The sequence below is a fragment of the Hippopotamus amphibius genome, chromosome 8, assembly GCF_030028045.1.
Source record: "Hippopotamus amphibius kiboko isolate mHipAmp2 chromosome 8, mHipAmp2.hap2, whole genome shotgun sequence".
NCBI classification, from domain to species: Eukaryota; Metazoa; Chordata; class Mammalia; order Artiodactyla; family Hippopotamidae; genus Hippopotamus; species Hippopotamus amphibius.
In genome coordinates this window covers 111,607,539-111,631,532 of record NC_080193.1, presented here as the reverse complement: position 1 = coordinate 111,631,532, position 23,994 = coordinate 111,607,539, and the positions used below count along the sequence as shown (strand labels likewise).

Below are 23,994 nucleotides of genomic sequence, written 5' to 3'. Positions count from 1 at the left end.
ATTTACACATTTACTTCATCTTTCCAGGGATAGAAATGTCATTTCTTTGGAAATTTCAGATGACTAGGTTGTGCCAAATTCATATGAACCATTTGTGAAATTCATGTGAGAAAATAACAGTATAGAAATTGCTTATCCAGAATGTAAGAAGGCTGCAGCATCAGCTGGAAAGTTAGCCTGTGATGGGCTTTTCACATCAGCGAGAGGCAGAGCCCCATGCTGTGAGAGGCTGAGGCCCCTGCTGGGAAATGCTGTCTGCACATTTGCTGGGTTTCTTGTATTGCTGGGCTCTTTGTGTTTTGTGGTGCACGTCAGAAGCAGCGGAATATGTGAAGTGAGGATAGGTGTATTAAAGATCTCTTGTAGCTTTTGGTTGCATGTATTTAAACTAAGAAACAGTAGCTCCAGGTTCATACCTTCTGTCCTTTATATGTGTTTAATCAGTTACAAAGCATATCTTCGTTTTGTAAAGCTATAATCAGAAGGCTGATTCTCATGTTCAGAAAAAAGGGATGTGTCAGACTCCTTATCAGGAGTCTTATGCATGTGATACAGTGTCCCATGGCTGGAAAGGACCACGCTATTTCTCCCAGAGCTGAAATCTTTGCTATAAGTTTAACTATGTCTCTAAGCAAAGACCTTCTTGTCCAGCTATAGAGACAAAAGAATTTGCAGAGACAATGATGTGTGTGGACTGTTCATCTGAGCTCTCTCTGGGGAAAAGGGAGCTTGGGCACCTCCCACTATGTCCTTCCCTTACCTCAAGACTTTGATCCAGATAAAGGCAGATGAGGGTGACCAAGATAGAAGACAGAAATGACTAGATAACAATGGAATCATGCTCTACATGGAATTCTAAAATAATAAAAAGAAGTATTATATTAGACGTTGTCTCTTTCAGTTTCATGGAATAAAAATTAAACTTGAACTGTGTTAAAGAAAATAAATGTATTGACGCCAAGGTATATGATCAGGCAAGGCTGGATCCTGGTGTATAAGAATTGTTTTCAGGCACCTGACTGATTCCATCCCTTGACTTGTCTTTTTCTTGGTGTTGGCTTTGTTCTTAGACTCTTTCCAAATAACTGAAGCTTTATGTTCTCATACCTCAGCAACCTCAGCAGAGTGTCTCTCTTTCCTTATAGATAACGGAAACAGTTCTCCAGTTGATGTGTATTGGTCCAGGTCAGGTCATATATCCATTCCTGAACCCAACATTTACTCTAATGGATAGAACCTGGGCTGTGTGTCCAGTCTTTCCCCTCAGTCACATTAGGTTCAATGCCACCCACCCCAATGATCTAAGAGTAAGAGAGGGATAGCTCTGCAAAGTATATGAAAGAAAAAAAAAACCCAGATAACTTAAACAAATGGAAAGATATTCTTTGCTCTTGGATGCAATGGCTTAACCTCATAGAAATGTCAACTCTCTCAAGTTAGTATGTAAGTTTAAGGCAAAACCAATAAAGATACCAATGAACTTTTCCCCTGGAGCTAGACAAATTGAATCTAAAGATAATTTGAAAAATAAACAAGCAAGAACAACTAGGCAAACCCTAAAATGAAAAGCAATGAAAGAAATTATACTTTAATACCCCATTAAACTTTTAAATATTACCTATTATAAGCAATACAGCAAAGTATATTTTCTACATGTCTTCTTGTGCATATGTGCAAGATTTTTCTTTAAGGTAACTTCTTAGAAGGGAAATTAGTAGATTTAGGGTATGTTTACTAAATTAGTTCTTTTTAAATTTTTTTTTAGTTCAAAAGATTTTAAAAATTAACTGTAGCGTGACACACATATTTCTGTATAAATGTTTTATAGTTACAATTTATATGGTTATTGGAAATACGAAGAATAATAGAACCCACCCCATGGAATGAGAGTTAATTGAGAGTTGAGTTTACTCAACAGTTAATATCGTAATTATATTAGAGAAAAATCTAAAAGTAACAGGCATAATGATGGTGTTAACTGAACCTCCAGTCCCTCTTCAGCAGGGAAGTTACATAACTCTTTGTTGGCCCCTGTCTTCTTCAGTCATCTTTGTTCTTTGGGGCCTCTGATTTTCATTTTGGTTCTCCTCCCATCCTTTTTGAATTGATTAGTCCCTTGTATCAATACCTTTATCACTTAAAAGAGTTTTCAGACTCTGAGTTTTTAAAAATTCACACGACTGGATTTTCTGTTTCAAGAATCTAGCACAGTGCTTGGCAAATAGAAGAACTTCTGTTCAACCAAAGTCTTTGTCAATTATAGTTTATAGCTCTAACTATCCCTGACCTTATTTGCATAGTTCCATGTAAAGTTCCATACTGGAACTTCCAAAGCATGTTTGGAAATAGTATTGCCAGATGGTTCCAACAAGAGTACTAAGATCACTTGAGAAAAAAAATTTGACCGTAAACCCAAATTACCCATGCCATGAGGAGCAGTGTGTTGCTGACAATTTATATTACATCTTATGCTTTACATTAGATGGTTTTTAACCAAATGTTTACTTTTCAAAAACACACTTTGTTTTCAAACACGTGGATAATATATCCCAAGAAGGCAAATTATTTATTTTTATTTTTTAGCCAACACTTAATCTGCTGTGTTAATTGGTCCATATATTAATCATAACCACTGCTGATTTTATAAAGGAACTTCTGTGTAGTGCATTCCAGAACATTTTTTTCTGAGAATTATGCAAACTACAGTAGCATTTTACAGTAGAATTTATACTTACCAGTGAATCTTAATGTTCACATATCTTTATATGTCTATTAGTTATCTATTACTGTGTAACAAATTACTCCAAACCTTAGTGGCTTTAAATGACATTTATTATCACTCATAGCAGTTAATATTTTACCAGTCAGGAATGCAGGAGTGTCTTGGCTGGGTGGTTCTGGCTCAGGGTTTCTAATGAGGTTGAGTCTTTGTTAACTGGGGCAGCAGCTATGTGAAGACCTCACTGGGGCTGGAAGATGCACTTGCAAGGCGGCTCACTCATGTGATTGGCAGGTTGGTGCTGGCTGTTGGCTTCTTACCATGTGAGCATCTCCAAGAAACTGCTTGAGTAACGGTCTGCAGAATCATGACCCCCTGTGGCAAGCATACTAGAGTCTCTGTGTGGAATTAAAAAAAAAAATCACTCTTATTCTGGGATTCTGATTACTTAAAGAGGGTGTGGGAATAATTTAGAACTAATTAGTGTACATAATAGGAAGAATTACATTTATGTTATTATTTTCTGAACTCAAAGTCAATGGCACTCTGTCTGCCAATTTTAGGGTGTTATCTCAACGTCATATTCAGGATAATCCAATGAGGTGGGTATTATTATTACTTCCAGTTTACAGATCAGAAAACTGAGAAAGTGCCTACTCAGATAATTGATCCATGGAGCTAAAATTTGAATTTAGGCAGTGGATTCTGAAACCTGTGCTCCTAAAAATCAAGCTATACTGTCTCCTCTTTGGCTTTTATTTTTATTTTTTTTGACAGAATTAAGAACTTCATTTCATTATGAGAATTTGAAAATACAATAAAGTAAACAGAATATTTTCCTGAACCTACATGTCCTCAGAAGGAAATTTCAGATATCATATCATTTCATCCATAAGTATTTCAGTATGACTCTAAAAGATAAGGACTTTTAAAAACATAAACATTATCAGACCAAAAAAATTAATACTAATTCCTTATCAAATATTCAGTCAGTGTTCAAATTTCCAATTTTTTCATAAATGTCATTCCTTTTTAAAAAAGATTTTCATTTGAGTCATCATTTGAATAATATCCACACATTGTGATTGGTTGATATATCTTTTAATTTTATTTTTATTTATATATTCCTCTCCATCTTTTTGTCACCGATAAACATGTATTTCCAAGACTTGACTATTATAAACAAAGCTGAGATAAATGTCCTTGTATTTATTTTTCTGGGAGCTGATGCTTCATGTTTTCATCTATTTTTATTGGTATATTTAATTTTTTCAAATGGATTTTTAAGAGTTCTTTAAATGTTAAAGAAATTATCTTATTTTCTAGTATGTATATTATATATTTTTTCCAGCTTGTTGTTTGTATTTTGACATCTTTTATGGTGTTTTAAAGTTTAAAATCTGTGTGTTGTCAAATTTATCAAGCGTCTGGATCTCTCTCTCTCTCTCCTCTTCTGTGATGGCACCAACCATTTATAAATAATTTCTAGATTTCATAATTTATTAGATGTTGCAAAATGGTAATATTATATTACTATTTTATTCCTTCTTTATTTACTAGCTAGCTGCAATACTTGTATAAAGAGAAACACCCTTCATCTACTATTTGGTTACCCAATGATTCAGTTTATATAAGAAAGAGAGAAAACTAGAAAAATTTCAAACAATCTAACCTTACACCTAAAGGAACTAGAAAAAGAAGAACGAAAAACGCCCAAGTTAGTAAAAGGCAATAATAAAGATCAAGGTGGAAATAAATGATATAGAGGAAAAAAAGAAAAGATCAACAGCTGAAACTAACAGGTGGTTCTCTGAAAAGATAAAGAAAATTGGTAAGCCTTTAGCCAGACACATGAAGAAAAAAAGAGGGTTCAAGTAAATAAAATCAGAAATTAAAAAAAAAATCAGAGAAATTAAGAAAGCAATATTATTTACAATTGTATCAAAAAGAATAAAACACCTAAGCATAAATTTAACCAAGGAAGTAAAAGGCCTCTACTCTGAAACCTATAAGACACTGATGAAAGAAATTGAAGATGACACTAACAAATGGAAAGCTATACTGTGCTCATGGTCTGAAAATTAATATTGTTAAAATGCCTGTATTATCCAAAGCAATCTACAGATTCAATGCAATCTCTATCAAAATACCAATGACATTTTTCACAGAACTAGTACAAATAATCCTAAAATTTATATGGAATCTGAAAAGACCCCAAATAGCCAGAACAATCTTGAGAAAGAAAAACAAAATTGGAGATATCATGCTCCCTGATTTTAAGTTATATTGCCAAGCTATAGTAATCACAGAGTATGGTACTGGCACGGAAAGAACACACAGGTCAATGGAACAGAATGGAGAGTCCAGAAATAAACCCATGCTTAATTCGTCAGTTAATCTACTGTAAAGGAGGCAAGAATATACAGTGGGGGAAAAGATAGTCTCTTCTATAAATGATGTTGGGAAAACTGGGTAGCTACATGCAAAAGAATGAAACTGGACCACTTTCTTACACCATGTACAAAAATAAAGTCAAAATAGATTAAAGACTTAAATGTAAAACTTGAAACCATAAAATTCATAGAAGAAAGCATGCAGTACACTGTTTGACATTGTAGCTATAGATATATATATAGAGAGAGAGAGAGAGATCTGTAAGGTAAGAGCAACAGAAGCAAAACTAAACAAATGCAAAAAAAAAAAAAAATCAAGCTAAAAAACTTTTACACAGTGAAGGAAATCATCAACACAACCAAAAGGCAACCCATTGAACGGGAGAAGATATTTGCAAATTATGTGTCTGATAAAGGGTTAATATCCAAAATATGTAAAGAACTCACATAACTCAATATCCAAAAAGCAATTTGATTAAAAAATGGGCAGAAGACCTGAATAAACTTTTTCCAAAGAAGACATACAGATGGAAAAAAGACACAGGAAAAATTGCTCAAATCACTAATCAACAGGGAAATGCAAATCAAAACCACAATGAGATATCACTTTGGACCCCTCAGAATGGCTGTTATCAAAAAGACAACAGATAAGTGTTATCGAAGATGTGGAGGAAAGGGAGCCCTCCTATCCGTTGGTAGGAACGCGAATTGGTACAGCCACTATGGAAAAAAGCATGAAGATTCCTCAAAAAATTAAAAATAGAACTACCATATGATCCAGCAATTCCACTTCTGGAAAAAAAAAAAAAAACTAATTCAAAAGGTATATGTACCCCAGTGTTCAGGGCAGCGTTATTCACAACAGTCAAGAAATGGAAGCAACCTTAGTGTCCATTGATAGATGAAAGAATACAGATGTGGTATATTTTATTTATACAATGGAATATTACTTAGCCATAAAAACTATGAAATCTTTCCATTTGCAACAAAATGGATGGATCTAGGGGTCTCCTTGTTTTTGTCTGTACGTGGCTAAGAGTTCTCTTATGTGTCATCACTGCCATTTAAAAATTTCCTTGTGTTTATCTTAGTAGTAGTATCTTTTATCTGTGTTTATACTGTAGCAACTCCTTTAAGTCACTTGCCCAACATTTGAAGGTTAATTTAGCGAAAACAAGATGATAGAGTACTGTTGAAAGTGGTCACAGTGCTGGTGCAGTAAAATATTAGAGTCTATCCATTCGTTGAGACTTTAACTTGCTTTCTCTAACAACTTGTATGTGGTATTGGATTACTCCAGGGGCTGATTTCCTTATTGAAAAGCCACATCAGCAAATTTAATTTCAGGTGAGTGTGGCTGCTCTCCAAGCACACGTTAACACTAATATATCATAATGCACTGAAGGCAGATGAACAAGAGCATGTGTCACTGTCGACTTCATGAAACTCCCACTCTTGCCTCAAGAGAGTTTCGGAATTGAATGTGCACACGACCACTTAACATACAGAACTAGGCAAGGTGCCAGGGTCATACTGGAGTATGAGATAGTAGCAAAGCTTAACTACTTTATTATTTTTCATTAGATAAAGTAGAAATAATATTTCTAATAACTTTTCTAGAACTCCTGGACTGTACTCCCTCTCTTTGGAGACCACGATTCCAGAGCAGTTAGTTACTACATGCTAATGTTTTCCTTGCTATGTTTCTTCCTGAGCTAAATCAGTGAAGCCATTTACTGGCCATCATGGCCTTAGGCAAGCCAACTTGGGCCAGGTTTGCACCATTTCCTGATACTTGCTTGGTACAGGAGACCTCGTCTGGCTGTCTTGTTCAGAAACACGTTAGGTGGCCTGCCTTTCTGAGTTTTCATAAAAATTGGAGCAGAATATTCTGCATGGCAGAATAAATTTGGGAACAATCAGGGTGGGTTTTGTTTCGCTTGGTTTGCTCCACCTCCCAACCATCAACTCCCTCACTGAACTAACGCCCTCTATGGCCTCAGGAGGCATTCATTTATTCCAGGGCTGGCCAGACACAGAAGAGTCAGGAAAGAAGAAAATATTATTTGCACTTCTAAATACATTGAAATATCTACACTAGACCCAAGTCTTGGAAGCCTGGGTGCTTTTGATTTGCAAGAGTTTTTGAGAGAGAAAAGATTTATTTATTTATTGGAATTCTGCAAGCTTCACTTCGAATATTGAGTCAAAGGTCTTAAACATTCATGTGAAAAATTTATCCATTAACTGTATGTGTGAGAGAATTGTGCCCCCACCTCTACCCACTCCTGCGACACACACAGAGAAGAAATATAAAAGCCTTTTCTGCACTGAAGAGGAAGACAAAAGTTTTTAAGGGTTAATTATATCCTTAACACTCCATCCACCAGGATAGAGAGGGTAATCGCAGCCCCATGTAAAGTTTGGAAGAAGCCATGGGAAAGATCTGTGTTCATTTTAAAGAATGTAGCCCACGGAGACTGTCGGTTTCTTCGTGAAGCCACTGGCTTGCTTAGTGCTCCGTGGTGAATCAGTAGTGAGGTGGACGTAGACAAACGGGCTGCGGGCAGCTTCACAGGTCTCAGACAGCAGAGCATTCCTGATCCCTGAAGGTTTGGGCTGGAGGGGGAGAGGACCCGCAGGGACATCACAGTGGGAGTGAAGAGGATTGAGAGTTCATGGACCAGTCAACTGGAAACCTGGGTGAATATACAGATTTCTTGCCATTTACCTCTGCTTGCCTTGTTACTATCATCTTTAATAACCATGGACCAGGTGCTCTCTCCCTGCTGCAATGACTCTACCTATGCCCAGGTACAAAGATACAGCCCGCAGGGAAGAGTGAGGAGGCCCAAAGGCTTGAAATGAGTAAGATCCTGAAAAAAAGATATTGAAAAAAAATGACTTCATTTAGCATGCCTTTTTTGGGTTTCTTCAAAAGGGCAGAGATAGTTCCAGGGACTGAGGAAACAGTGATCACCACAAGGGATAACAACTTTGCTTTTAGGAGCTTATATTCTGAAGGGGGAACCTAGACAATAAAAAGGTAAATAAACAAAACACATAGCATGGTTGACCATGTGCCATGGAAAAGATTAAATCAGGGAGATGGACTGAGTAGTGCTGAGTAGGAAGGTGATGGGCAGTGATTAGGAAGGGAGATTGTAATTTTAAATAGAGTTACCAAGAAAGTCCTCACTAAGAGTATAACATTTGAGTAAACACCTGAAGGGGGGTGAAGGAATGAGTCATGTGGATAAGTGGGGAAAAAACATTTCAGGCAGAATAAACAGTAAGTGCAAACTACCTAAGGCTGGCGCATGCCTAACGGGCTGATAAATAGCATCGAAGCCAGTGCAGAGTGAATGGGGGGAGACTGTTAGGAGAAGGACTTGGAGAGTAACACTGGGAGTGTCTGTGTGTGTACTGAGATGGGACACATATAAGAGTTTGGAGGAGAAGATACAAATCTTCCTTACAAAAGAATTCCATTGTGTACATATTGATATTCTCCTCTTCAGGAGGTGGAATTCTCTCTGCCTTGAGAGTGGACTAGACTTCGTGAATTAATTCTAAAAAGTGACTATAAAAAGGGAGAAATAGTACCTTTCCAGTAGAGAAACCTGGAAAATACTGGAAAGTTGTTCCAGGAAATACTGGGAAACTGTCATAGACCAGAGGAGATTAGGGAGATACGACGAGTAAATGAAGTGTGGTCCCTCAGATCCTGGAACACAAAGAGGATATTATTAGAAAACCTGATGAAATCTAAATAAACCTAGGAGACAAGTTAATAATAATGTATCATGGTTTTTGTTTTGTTTTGTTTTTATTTCGCTTTGACAAATGTGTTATGGTAGTATAAGATATTAATGATGGGTGAGGGGTATACTGAAATTCTCTGTTTCTAGGAGAAAGAAAGTATCACCTCTCATTTAGAAAAAGTCTTCCCAAGATTGTCTATATTACCTGGAGCTCTGAAGTTATCAAAGAGATTCATTATGGCTACGAAAATAACCCTGTATAGCACAACAATATGGAATAGGTAACCAGAGCCAATATCAGTTGCCTTGGTTACAGGAGACTTGCTGTTCACAAAGAGAGAAAGTCAAGTAGATTCAAGCTTGACCTCGCTACCTGTGAACTATAAAAAGGAAAACACTAGTCCTTCCCAGGGAATAGTACAGCATAGACCTAACTGAGCCTGGGAGGCAAGGCAAGGCAAAAAGAGATCCATATATGGCTGGCTAAGGCTACTTATCAATTTCCACATGTCCAGCCTGGTTATGTGTTTTCGTTGACGTGGGCCCATTTTTTTCAGAGCTAGGATGTGAGTAATTTAAGTATGTTTTAAAGCATTTATTTTATATCTTGTACATACGCTACCCAGATAGTTGTAGTAGTTTATACTCATTAATTTCTCATTTATTTTACTTATGTTTCCATTCGTTAAAACAACAATTAAAAACAACAACAAAATGACTGAACATAGTATGGAAACCTAGGGACTTATTGCTAATAGGGTATAGAATATGTTAGTGAATTCAATTTCTGGTTTCATCATTGACCATCTACGTGATTGTGAATTTATTTCTCTTGTTTCTTCAAAGTCTTTATTCGCAGATTATTTTTGTTTTCATTATAAATGATAAGTTTAGGGCATGTCATGTTCCCAGTGTATTTGCTCAATTTTATTATTAAGCACTTTTTTTTTCTTTTACCTTGCTTAGATATATAAGGCACATATTCTGTTCTAATCTAAAATCCCTAAGGGCATGTATGCCTTGGGAAAATGTATTATGTCTTGAGATAGCGATATTTCATTCGTCTAGAATTACATAAACATACTTTCATATAATTCCATTTAAAAACATACAGTGTCTGTTGACAGTAAAGTGAAAGACAATGATGTCACCACTGACTTTAGAAGATCTCCTTTGGCTTAGATTATCTTTGACATTTTCAGTTTGGTGTTTTTCTCTTCATCTAATAAAACCCTTAAAAAAATTTTTTTTTAACCCTTTTATGGATCACCTGTGAAGCTGGTGAATTAACAAATCCTTTTAAGGTAGCATTTTGCTAGCATCTTTCATGCCCTAGGTGAAAAAAATCATTGTTGATTTCTACTCCTTTCATAGTTCAATATGTATGAATACCCACCTGATATAGGAAACTCAAGGAGTATGAGACAAGGAGCTGTGTGCTGAAATCATCCCCGTTTATCAATTTCCTAGAGTAAGTGAAAGCATGACCTTAGTGACTTTGTATGTGAGTTCTAGTAAGGAATTTTGTTTTTAAAATGATATGTATCCCTCAAGATATACATTTCTAGTGACTTTAAGGAGATCTAAAGGGCGGGGGGGGGGGGGGGGGAAGGTCAGCTGTGATACAGACATGATTCAATGGCCAAAGGATATTTTTGAATCTGACTTTCACTTAACAAATTCCTAGATTTTAGAACCTGGGAAGTTCAGCTTCCTCTTACCCCTAGGCATACCCCTACACATACATTTAATTCAAATGCTAAAATGAGCAAACAAACAAACAAAAACACCCCCCCCCCCAAATGCAGAATTATTGTCCTTTTGTCATATTTTTAAGAACAGTTAGAAACTTTGTTTTTCTAGCAAAATGGAGATGCTGAAGTTTCCCCAGCCTTTAGGGGCTAATATCTCAATCATAAAGGATCTCTGCCCTTTGAAGTCTGTAGTTTGTCATGTCAGAACATGGGGTTGGTGCCACCAAAACCCCCCATTCTGGTCACTCACTTGTATCAAACTAGTAACACTTCTTTTTAGTACACATTTAGCCAAAGTAGGAAAATACGACATCATTTGAATGTGGCAAGAACACTATTAGGAAATACTGCTTTGGGAAGCTAAGTTGTCCAAATTTTCTTGAAACATCTGTTCCATATTAGAATACATTTATTTTAAAAGGTGAGCGTTTGCTAACAACCTTGAGAGAGCTGAATAAGAATCACCATTCAAAATCACCGTTCCATTTCAAAAATTTTTATTTAGTCATTTTGAATAGTATAATTGGAGGATTTTAATAAAACATATAGTTTGAATAATCCAGGTTGGGTAGTAAATATTAAGGCTCCTCTTAGGATTTAAGATAATTATGAGATAATATGGAACTAAAACTTTGAATATAACTAAAAAGTGTATTTTTGATATTACAACTATTCTTAGCCGTTCAGAATTTTGACATTCCATTTTGGTTATCCTATTTGTCTGACAGTTTTTTCTGTCTCCATAAATGCAAAAGTGCCATGTGGTATGCACATTTTAAACTAATGTAGATTTGAATTAACTTTAAATTGTGTGAAGCCTATTGTTCAGAGGAATTTAGGGATTACAGAATCAAGGCAGCAATTAGCAACCAATTTTGAACACTCATTGAGATTCATCTTGGAATACCAAATCCTTGGTTTTAAGTGAATAATTTTAGTAGGAGAAGAATCAGTATTCCACAAATTCATGATGAAAGACTGTTATTGCTCAAGCATAATTATCATGACTGACATAAATACTTGAAAGTAAGTAACAAAACTCACTTTCAACGTTACCAGCCCATTCTGTATTCGAAATTCAATTTGTAGATAAGGAGAATTAAAAAGAAGATGAGAAACTGTGCATTCTAATCTGCCATCAAGGTTATTCTCTAGTCAAATTCCCTTGTTTTTTTGGTATCATCATATACTCTGTCTTTTCTAAAACCTGATTATTTCAGCAGTATGGCCTTATTTACTAAAGTAAAAGTGTTTCTCAAGTAGGCAGTTTTCTCTCTGGAAAAAAATTTAGAAAAAGAGCTAATCAAGTTATAAAAGATGAAATAATGTGACTAGCCAATTTAAATGGTGCTATGTCTAAACTTTAATCATTTCTTTTTTTGCAGTTGAATTAACCTATTTCTTTTGCTGTGCATCTTATTGGAGAAAATTAATAGTCAGAGAGTCCTCACGGTCCTTAAACATGAGCTCCCTGCTATAAAGCCTGTTTCTGGCACAGCGGCATGACTTGAGGGCTAGAGATCAAGGTTACCGAGAGACCGGCCACAGAAGCTGGAATTTCTGCAGCAGTTGTAGCCACATGTGTTTTTCTGCTTTAAGTTTCTCTATGAGCTAAGTTTGAGAGTCACAGGGTGACCTTGGGCATATTGCTCAGCCTTTCTGGACATCATTTTACTCTGAGACTTCAATAAGGTGCTTCCCATTTATGAAATGCAGTTGAAATTCTCTGAATACAGAGAATTTAGAAGTCAAACAAATATGGGATTCATTCAATCATTATTTAATAAATTATATTCTTGTTCAGAAGAGAAATATATTATATTCAAGCAAAATACTGTGTATTAAGATAGGCTGTGGTCTGAAGGTATCTTTTTAGAGTTTGGAACCAGGAGGGGTTTCTCTCTCAAAGAAGACCAGATACATTTCAAGTGTAGTAGAATACAGTGTTTCCCCAAAAGCAGCTTTCCAAGAGAAGCCTCTCCTACATCAGTTCTGTTTAAAAACAATTATTAAAAATTTGGAAATAAAGCAAAAGGATGGCTGTGTGTCTTTTCCTCATCATGATGTAACGTTGTCTACAGGCCCACCCAAGATTACTTAATTCTTTTAGGGGACTATCCTTTTGTTTGACGTATTATTTTTATTGACTAGGGCCCATGGTCTGTGATTTACATGTCAATGCATAAAGGTTTATCTGGTAGAGATGCAAACGATTTCCATTTAGTGGAAAATATAACCCTAAGATGATTTTATTGCTTTGTAGAACATCGACCAGTTTTGTATCTAACCTGAGCGATCTATTCCAACATTCTTCCTTCAGTTTCTGTAACTACTTGGTTTTCCAAATGCTCTCTGAACCTCCTTTATCATCCTGCTGTTTCCCTCATTAAGGAGTTATGCAAATTTTGACATACTTAATTTTTTTAAGAGTCACAGTTGTAACATTAACACATTTTTACTTTGACGGTTCATTGTTGCTTTTGCTACCTCCCTACTGCCACCACCTGGAAGAGCAGAGGGTTGCCCCAAATAGAAAAATTTCTAACTAAATACTCGTTTGGATTCTCATCCCTTTTTCTTTCTCATCTGTGTGCTATCCCCTACTTCAAGGTGTCTGTTGTAATGATTGAATCCGATTATAGTACGTTATTGGCATTCGAGTGTTAAAATTTTGTGCTTTTGACTATTTTCAAGCAACTTAACACATAGCGATTTGCAGTTTTGCTGAGGAATGAATTTTGATTGTAAGCTTTGCAATACTGATGTGCTAGAATGACTCACAGAAATAGGGAGGCGTCCACCATAGCCTCTGAATTTCAACTTGGCTGTGTTCTTTCTCATTAGCATGCACACAAACACTCCTAAAGTGATAAAAACTTAGTTTCTTTGTGTAAAATGGGCTTTAAAAGAAAATAGTATTGGTGATGGTAGTAAAGAGAAAGAGATCTAAGAAAGCAATCTTTGTTGGCCACAAAACAGAAGTTTTGGAGGTGAAAAATATACTGTCGATTCAGTTAATTCAGCAAGAAGCATGAAAGATGTTTACCCTAAAAATCAACTACTTAATTAAAATAATATATTTTACTCTCATCAAGTTGTCAAAATTTAACAAATAATATTGGTATTTCAAGGGTTTGAGAGAGGGTTGTTCTTGTCTGGAAGGTAGAGGAAGAGAGTGGAAAGGTCACTGAACTTGTAAACATAATGTGTGAGTTCAAGTTTTAGCTCTTCTACTAATCAGCTGCAGAACCTACACCTAAAATCTCTTGGTTGTAAATTCTAGGAGGACATTGTTTATTGATTTATTGAATAGGTTATGGGAAGTTCTAGGTATGGGATAGATCAGTGACTATTATAAAGATCTCTGTCCTCAAAGAGCTTTTGTTTTGTATTTGTAGGAGGAAGACGAAGGGAGAAGGGAAAGATAGTGAATAAAAATAAATAACAAATAAATAAATTACCAAATACCTTAGAATATGACAAATGATGGAAAATTTTTAAAAAATGAGACAGGGTGAATGGGACATGGCAGTGTGTGTGCGTGCGCGTGCACGCGGTTGTGTCATTACAGTAATAAATGAAGTGGTAAAGGTAAGCCTCCATGATATGGTGGCATTTGAGCAAAGACATGAAAAAGTTATGGAGTTAAGCAAGCTGGGAATAACATCCACACAGAAGGAAGAGCTAAAGTGTGGGTGCTAAGGTGGGAGCTTGTCTGGCCTGTGTTCTAGGAAGAAGAAGGGATGATGTGGCTGGAGTGGAGAGATCAAGGGGGAGAGCAGTTGGAGATGAGGTCAGAGAGGTAAGCGAGATGGTGTTTTCGGTCCTGTAAGGTCTAGTAAGCCATTGCCTTTTACTCTGTGCCAGTGGGGTGACAATTGGGGATTTTGAACAGAAGATTGATGCAAGAGTATTTTAAAAGAATCACTCTAGCTGCCATGCAAGTACAGCATATAAGACTTGTGGTTGGAATGGATGTGAGCCGAGAGAGAAAGGGAGAAGTCAAAGAGGACTCCAGGGTTTTTCATCTGCTGAGTAGGAAGGTGGGGTTGCTTTTAAATGAGAGAAAGCTGAGGGTAGAGCAGGTTTTGGCAGTAAGATCAGTTCAGATTTGGGCATGTTGTGTTTAAAATGTTTTTTATGTCCAAGGACATACAAATCTGGAGCCTGTGAACGTGGTCTGAGTTGGAAATATAAGTTTGGAGGTCAGTGGCATATCACTGGTATTTAAAGCCATAATACTGCTTTCTTCACCAAGGGAATCAATGTAGTTAGAGAAAAGAACAGGATCAAGGACAGAGCCCTGGGGCATTGCAACATTCAAGGGTCTCAGAGAAAGAGGAAGAACCAACCAAGAAGATTAAGAAGTCCCAGCCAGTGAGATAGGAGAAAAACCAGAGAAGGTGGTATCCTGCAAGCCAAGTGAAAAAGTGTATCAAAAAGGAGGGAGTGATCAACCGTGACAAGCGCTGCTAATAGGCAAGCAAAGGGAGAATTGGGCTGCTGGATTTGGCAACATGGTGGATATTGTTCACATTTAGAGTGAACAGTTAAGAGCGGTTTCATTGGAGGCAAAAATCTGACTAAATTGTTTTCAATGGAGAATTGAAAGAAATAAAATACAGACAGCAGGTACAGGTCACTTCCTGCAGGTGCTTTTCTTCAAAAGAGAGGGAAGAAATGAGCCAATAGCCAGTGGGCTAAGTGAAATCCAGAGAAGTTATTGTTTTATTTTTTAATGTTTTTTTTTTAAAGATAAGAACAACATCAGTATCTTATTTGTATCTGAATGAAAATGATCCAGCAGAGTGTGCTGGAGTGATATCTTTGAGTAGGCTGTAGGGGATGGGATTTGGTGCCTAAGAAGAGGTGTTGGCTTTAGGTGGGATCATGGATAGTAACAGGCAGGGAGACAGAGATGTGATACCTATACTGTTAGGTGGGTAAATATGATGGGTGGAAGTCTGTGGAAGTGCTCTTCTGATTGCTTTAATTTTCTCAGTGATGAAGGGTAGTGAAGATAGGAAGGAAGTTTGGGTATTTGAGAAGAGTGAAAGTGTGAAAAGGTTATCTTGGAGAGTGGGAAACTGAATGATCTTGGGAAATTAAATTGTGGTATTTTTGTTGTTGTGATATGTGTAAGTGAAACAGAGTGGGACCCTGTGGGGCTCCCAGGCACTGAAACTGAGTGGGGCCTGGGCACAGAGGCCTCCTTTTTTTTTTTTTTTTTTTTTTTTAGGTCTCCTCTTGTCCACCATTTCTTATAGGCAAGACTCCAGCCTCCACAACCTTCTCTGAGTTCCAAAGAACTGGATTTGAATAGCTGATAATCAAGGGAGGAGCAGCAAAGAAACCACCTGAGGCAAGATTAAAGGGATCAGAGAAGCTCATCAAGATTAAGAGACCAACCTGAAATGAGATTAAGGGCATACAAGCCCTGCTCACATCCTAATCTTGTCAGAGACTCCACCTTTGAACACTGTTATAAAACCCTTCATCAAAGCCTCTGGGGTGGAGACACATAGTTTTTCGAGGCAGAAGCCCTGTGTGTGTCTCGGTGTGTCTCCCTTTGCTTCGGCACTGGTGTACAGAGAGGCTGAGCTTTCAGTAACATTAGTATTAAGAGCATATTTGAGGATCCATTCATAAGTGTAAAGTGAGACCATTCAGCAGAACTGTGTTTTTCTCCAGTTATAGTTAGTTGTAGGGTGGAGGTTTGGCACAGGAAGAGAGTTGGATTTTAACCAAGATTTTAGTCTTCAAAGTAAGTATGATAAATCCGAAGAGAGGCAAAAAAGTCAAGGGTATGCATAAGGGAACAGTTATAGAGATTGGTTATGGAATATAAGCTTGGCAAGTAGGGGGATGATGACATTAAAGGGCGAAGGACAGTGGAATGGTGGTAGATCAATGGATTGGAGGTCCCAGTGAATTTGAAAGATGATTGGGGATGGGATAGTACAGGGAGAGATCTGGATAGATTGGAGGTGGTGGTCAGAGGGTGGAATGCATGAATTTAACATTAAGAAGGGTTGCATTTATTGCTAATAACATGGATTTAGGGCTATGACCACGGGATTAGAGGCTGTGCTAGAATGGTTGACATGATCAATGGAGAAGAGAAGAGAAAAGAAGAGAAGAGGAGAGGAGAGGAAAGGAGAGGAGAGGAAAGTTCAAGGAGTTGAGAGGCCAGGGTGTGGGCATGATGAACTACTTGTGTGTCCATAGGTTCAAGAATTAAGGCAGGAGTAGCATGGGGTAGTACAACTATGAGCCAGGAGCTAGAATCCAGAGAAATGAGGCGATAGTAGAGTCATCAACCAATGTGTGATATATGATGATATGAGATTCAAGTTGGCACTTTTAGGGAAGAAGGAGGGAAAAGTGTCTGAAAGCCATGAGGAGCAAGGATGACACCTACTCATCTCCAGGCTTGAAGATCTGAAGGCTACAAAAGGAAAAGCAGTCTCCAATTGGGAGGCAGGTAGGGTATTCTCAGGGGGAAGCCAGGTTTTGATGAGAGCAAGAAGGTGAAGGTAGTGTTCAAAGAATATTTGTGAAAACAGATGTGGCAGTTGGCCACCAAGACGACACCCAGTGATTCTCACCCCCTAGTACTTAAGCCTTGTTTTAGCCCCCTCCCTTATTGAATCAGCTGGCCTGTGTGACCAATAGAATGCTGCAGACGTGATGACATGTAATTTCTAAGGCAAGATCATAAAAAGCACTGAAGCTTCTGCTTTTCTTTCTTAGATTACTGGTTTTCGGTAAATCCAGCCACCTCGCCATGAGGACACTCAAGCAGCCCTGTCAAGAGGTCCTTGTGGAGAGGAAGAGAGCCTTCTTCCCAATAACTACCATCAACTTGCCAGTGTGAGAGTGAACTACAGTGAAAGCAGATCCTTCCTCCCCAGTCAAACTTTCAGATGACTGCAGCCTCATGAGAGACTCCAAGCTAAAAGCGTCTAATCAAGCCATTACCTGATTTCCAATCTGCAAAAAAACTATGCTGCATGGTAAATGATTGTTTTTAAGTCATTAATTTTTGGGGTTATTTGCTATGCAGCAAATCTATTGATAATTAATACAAGGTTATTTTGCAAATAATGGTCATTAATTTCTAAAAGCACAATGGATGGGTTTCAGGACTGGTGGAAGGGAGAGAGAAGATGAAAGAATGGTGTATTTAAAGAATTTTAAAAGAATTAAAGAGTGTGGGGAGATAAGAGGGAATCTGGGAAGGTTTGTGGTGGCTGACTAAATTAGGATAAATGAAAAAATGAGATAGTTGTCAATACAGATAATAATGGTGGCGAGAACATGTGTTTGGTGGTGAAGAAGGAGGGAGTTTCTGAAAATCTGTCTTCACTTCTGATAATGGAGGTGGAAGGGCTAGGGGAAGGTGGTCTTGGTCCCAGGGCCAGTTCACTCTTGGCCACTGGTCTTATGTGTGTGCTCTGTGTGGATATCTGTTAATCATACGTGTTTATTTCTCATTTGATTTACATATTATTATCCTTACTTCACAAATGAAAATGTTGAGACCTAAGGAGGTTAAGTAACTGGTCTGAGGGCACACAGCCAGTTGTGGGAGAGTCAGGCAGAGTCAAAATTTGAATTGGGGTCTCCTGACTTTAAATTCTGCCCTAATTCCATATTTTACCTGGAGACAGAAACATTTTAAAACCAAAATACTTTAATTTTCTAAGGGTAGGATGGAAGTTAGTCATCTCAGACATAGATTTGTGGAGTATAACTATAAATACTCTTTTAAAAAGCCCATATGATATCTGTGCATAATGACACACAAAAGAATCCAATAAGAGAGCCATTTACATCTGATCAGAGTAATACCAAGTACCTGGAAGATGCCAGCAAATAGAAGAAAAGAGATAAGAACCAGAAGTACAAAATGGATGCTAAGTCGCTCTTTTCCACACTTAGAATGCAAATTCTATGAGGGCAAAACTTTGCCTTGTGCCTGGCACTCAGTTGGTGCTCAATAAATATTAGTGTGTGGTAAAAGAATGAAGAAATGGGGCTCAGCCAAAGGAAAAGCCTTTTGGATGAAAACATCCTAAGTAACATGTTCAGGATAAGAGACAGGTCAGGACAAGTCAAGGGCAGAGTTATGAGGTTAAAGAAATTTGTCATTAGGACTTGTTTCTTGTCTACCCTGCCGGCTGATCCAGATTCCAGGGCAGGTTCACACTCAGAGACATCTCACCACATCATTCCTGTTGCTATTCTTCTTTAGGTCCTTTAGGAACATTGAGAAACCAATAGTTCTTACCTGGCAACATATTAGACCATCTGGAAACTTAACAAAATTAAAAAATGCAACAAAAAACAGTGTCTGGGTTCTCCTCCCCCGCATGGTCTAATTTAACTGGCTTGGGGTTGGACCCAGACATTGGCAGTTTTTCAAAAAGTTCCCCTTGGTGATTTTACTGTGTAGCTAGGATTGAGAAGCAACCAACAACTTAAAAGTATTATCTTTCTCAGGGAAATCTGAACATTGAGCCATCTAAGCTTGATAGGAAAGCAATGCAGTTCTGACTTGTGCAATTTCAGACATCAGTGGGTGGCAAGGTCCCCTGAAATCACACCAACCTAGATGTAGCATGGCACTTGGAGAGGAGGTACTCAAATGTTTGCTGAAAGGATGGATGAATTCATATCAGGCAGATGCTCCTTGCTCTTAGGTAAAGGCTGATCTCTCTACCTGGAGAAGTTGAGCTATGGAGACTGCTCCAACAATGGAACAATCTGAGGAACAAAAATTGTAGATCAGTTGTGGGAGGGATGCATGGGTGGGAGGATGATTGTGAAGCCATAGGTAGATGAAACATAAATATGTCCTGCATACATAACTACTTTTTTTCAAAAGGGTATTCAGGGGACTTCCCTGGTGGCACAGTGGTTAAGAATCAGGGGACATGGGTTCAATCCCTAGTCTGGGAAGATCCCACACGTCATGGAGCAACTAAGCCCGTGCACCACAACTACTGAGCCTGTGCTATAGAGCCCTCGAGCCACAACTACTGAGCCCATGTGCCACAACTACTGAAGCTGGCACATCTAGAGCCCATGCTCTGCAACAAGAGAAGCCACCGCAATGAGAAGCCCATGCACCACAATGAAGAGTAGTTCCCGCTCGCCTGCAACTAGAGAAAGCACGTGCGCAGCAATGAAGACACAATGCAACCAATTAAAAAAAAAAAGTGTGTTCAGAATACCATGATGACTGAAACAAAGTTTTCTTTTTAAACCTATTATTGAATTCACTGAAGCCTTTTTTATTTTGTATTTTCTTGTTCAGTAGATAACAAAATTATAATTACTGTATTTGAGTCTGGACTTTTTTTTAATATTGAAAAGATGTCTTTATATTTAACAAGAATGAAACCATCCAATCTGGTCTGGAGAAAAGATGTTTTGAAGGAGTGAAGGACATGCATGAAAATGAGAGGAACTGGTGGAGGACTATTCAGTGTACAGTCAATTATTCCATTTTATTTTGTGCTGGAAGAAGCTGGAGTTAATATGAGCTCTGAGCACCCAAGTTTGATGTAAAACAAAGCATCTACATCCTGCCCTTCTCAAAGGGTGACCCAACATTACTCTTAACTTAAACAAACATAGAAGAAGACAGTCCCAGAGACCTGTTTGGGAATCCTGGGGTAGATAGTTTATCCACATCCCCTCCAACATAACCGTACCTCTGATTACTGTAAAAAGCAATAGTATTTCCCTCTTTCATGATGATTAGCAGTCAGAGGAGTCATCCATTACTTTATCAGCTCCAAAGTAGAAATGGTAAATGATGAGGTAGCATCCTTGCCTAAAATGAATGGCATCCTTGCCTAAAATGAATAAATATAATGGCTAAACACTTATTTTTGCAGTGACTCACTGTTTCAAGCTGACTTCTGAATCACGCATACACAGGCCACTTGTACATTATCAGATCATTAAGAAGTGAAATGACAATGACCAACCACTATCTCTGACATTTATTATATATGAAAAGCATTTAGGAGATGTAAAGACCAGGCAGTTGTGAAACAACTATAAAGATGTAAGACCAAAAGCATCAACAGTGACATTCAGCTGCTCAGTTATGCCAGAAAATGGTTAGTGCCCTTTCGTTTGTGCCTTTAATTCTGATGTAGGTTCAAGACAGGAAAGGGCCACCGACATAAAATGGTGGAATGAATATTTGACTTGGAGTCATATGTCCTGGTTCTGAGTCACTGCTCTGACAGTTTAAACTTGTTGAAACAGTTACCTGAGCAAGTCACGTAATTTCCCAGAGTCTCAATTTCCCCATTTGTAAATAGGAAATAATAAGTATTTCTGCTCTACTACTTTAGTAAGTTGTGTGATTTAGCTGACATACTGAGTATTATAAAAGTATTTTATAAAATATAAAACCATGCAGATATTTGCTATTACTATTGCATTAATCATTAATGACCTTATTCCGTCCAAAATAGTGCTGCCCAGATCATGGCTTCATAGTCTGCAAATTCTGGGTTTAGAGCATCATCCCATCTCCTCATCAGCAGTAAATATTTATTCTAGGGCCCAACAGTAGTCATGTGACTTTAGCTAAAAAGTAATTGTAAACACATTTCTGTAGATATCGATAAACAAGTAGTGGAGAGGAAAATTGTCAAAACTTATCTGGGGAGAGTCAAGTCTACCATCGATGTGAAAATATTGACTTTTTGGTAAGGTCCATAAAAAAGGGTTTAAAAAAGTTATGGAAAGAGGCAGGAGAGTGGGGGGAGGGGGAATTGGATGAAGGTGATCAAAAGGTACAAACTTCCAGTAATAAGATAAACAAGTACTAGGGATGTAATATACAACATGATTAGTATACTTAACACTGCTGCTATGTTATATATGAAAGTTAAGAGAGTAATCCTGAGTTCTCATCGCAAGAAAAAATTTGTTTTCTTTTTCATTAACTTTGTATCTAGGTGAGATGGCGGATGTTCACTAAACTCATTGTGGTAAACATTTCATGATGTATTGTCAGTCAAATTATTATGCTGTATACCTTAAACTTACATAGTGTTGTATGTTAATTATATCTCAATAAAACTGGAAGAAAAAACTAAGTAATTTTAATATTGTTAAAAAAAAGTTAAGGAAAAGTGGCGATATTGGAAACTTCAGGAAGCTTGCCACTAGGAGGGAAGAACTTTTTAAACAACGGGTGAGCAAGGACCTGCAGGGGCACGGTGTGAGAGCCATCAGGAGCTGCCAGGTGCTGCAAGTTGCCAACTATGTACGTGGACATTTTCAACGGTGCGTGTGGAAGTTCCCCTTGCTTTCTAGCAGAGCATGGCAGAGATGATCAAAAATCCCATGTAAGGTAGGGGAAAATGATTAGTATATCAGAACTGAGGCCTTACCATATTAGCATCTTTAATTGCTTCCAGAATGCTCATACCAGACACTATTGACACCATATCGAATTCTTGAGGACTCACATTTCTTCTACCTGCTGTGCCCTGCTCAATACAGGAGGTATTTTTAGTTCCATGTTTATTAATATTCACATTTTGGTTTCTGGTACTCAGATCACAGCCCCAGACAGTGCTGCCTTTGCTTGCTGGCTTCCTGAATTATAATTATGAGCATGAAGTTTCAGTTCAGGCCTCCCAGACCCACAGCAGTTTCCACCAGTGGCCACCACCACACACCCTGTGCACCTGGGAAGGGAGATAATACAGAGATATTTATGGTGAGTCAACAATAAGCAAATAACTCTCAGCTTCTGGACAACCAAGGAAGCTGAACGGGTTACATCACGTGCACCTGGCTTTGGAGCATTGTATGGTCTCTGTGGACCCAAAACTTGTTTAGCTTTGAACTTCTTTTCATCTCTAACCATCTCCTCTAGCTTCCTAACATACCTTGTCTAGGACTGTTTATTTGCCTAGGCCCTCATTTTGCTTTTTCTTGTTTCCAGCATTGACTCCAATCTTTCACCCAATGCAATTGCTTTTTTGATGAAGGATCCTGGAAAGTGAGAGGCTGAATCGGTAAAACTTGGAGGAAGCTCTCACTTTCGTCTTTTCAAAGCAAAACGGGACACCTGCAAATAAAAGAAATAATACAATCATGATCTTTTCCACATGTGCTAAGTAGAATGAAAATACGCTAATCTCATCAAACATCTTTTTTTTCCCAATAAAAACACATATGGCCTGACCATATTTCTCCATTTTCTAGGATTAGTAGAGGATTCGAAATTATAAAGATTGAAGGACATGATTGTGGGAAGAATCAAAGCTGGCTGGATAGAAGGAATTTAGGGAAATGCAGTGATTATGACTAACCTCAGGAAACTGTGCGTGTGTATATGTACTCCCTTGGCTCATCCGTTTGGAAATGATGGGCCATCATGAAGCTTTTCTAGAAGTCCCTAAAGGAGAGGTCATTCAGCAGACATTTTCATAATGATTCAGAAGACCAACTTCCAAGAGGAATAAAGCTTTAGCAGTGAACACAGGGTATTAGGCAGATGTATCCTGCAGAGGAACTGCTGGACAGATTGGTGTCCATATGAATTCTTTTGGCAAGAGATACTGAAAGTTCTGGATTTGTGAAGTTAAAATCTGGTAACAAACGAGCTTAATGAATCAGAGAAAGGCAAAGTTCAGCTGTATGTGCATAGGATGTGTCCTGTTAGCATCGGGTATTATTATTGACTGATGACACAGCGTAAGTGCAGCTGAGTCAAACTCTAGTGCCTCTGATCAGGGTAAAATTAGGGTCAAGTAGAACAGAATTCTCTGGTGAGTAAAAGAAGTCAAAAGATTCATTGTATCTATTTAAAAATTTATTTCTCTCTCAGTCTCTCTGTTTCTCTGTTGGGTTTATTTGTATTTCCATACTTCCTTAATCCCAGAATGAATTTTTTTGTAGTATGATATTTTTAATACACAACATTAATTTTTAGAATTTAGATTTGTGGCTTATTAAATAGTTTTTGTCCCCCAAACAGATGACAGTGGTATATTAAACTTGATTATGTAAAAATGTACTTAGGACAGAATGAACCAGTCACATCAGTGAAACAGAATTTCTGCTGTCCCTTTAGCCCCTAACTCCACCGGAAACACACACACACACACACACACACACACAAGAATGTGTGCTAATATTTACTCAGTCATTTAATATTTTATAATGAATGCTGATAGCTTTTAAAGAAGGTAGATACAGCAGCACACATTTCTGTTTGTTTCGTCATGGGTTTGGGATTTTTGTGCAGAATTTTCACGGTTCTCTGCTTTTTAAATAGATTAGTGTGACACTAGAACATTTCTTGTTAGTGGAGAAAA

General features: G+C 37.7%; 1 long non-coding RNA gene across 1 annotated transcript in view; it reads left to right on the top strand.

The window, feature by feature from the left end:
* LOC130858100 (uncharacterized) overlaps positions 1 to 17,531 on the top strand; it is a 35,076-nt gene extending 17,545 nt beyond the window's left edge. Inside the window, exon 3 of the long non-coding RNA XR_009054993.1 lies at positions 17,384 to 17,531. This is a non-coding gene — a long non-coding RNA (uncharacterized LOC130858100). The remainder of the gene's footprint in view (positions 1 to 17,383) is intronic.
* Positions 17,532 to 23,994: the final 6,463 nt, after the last annotated feature.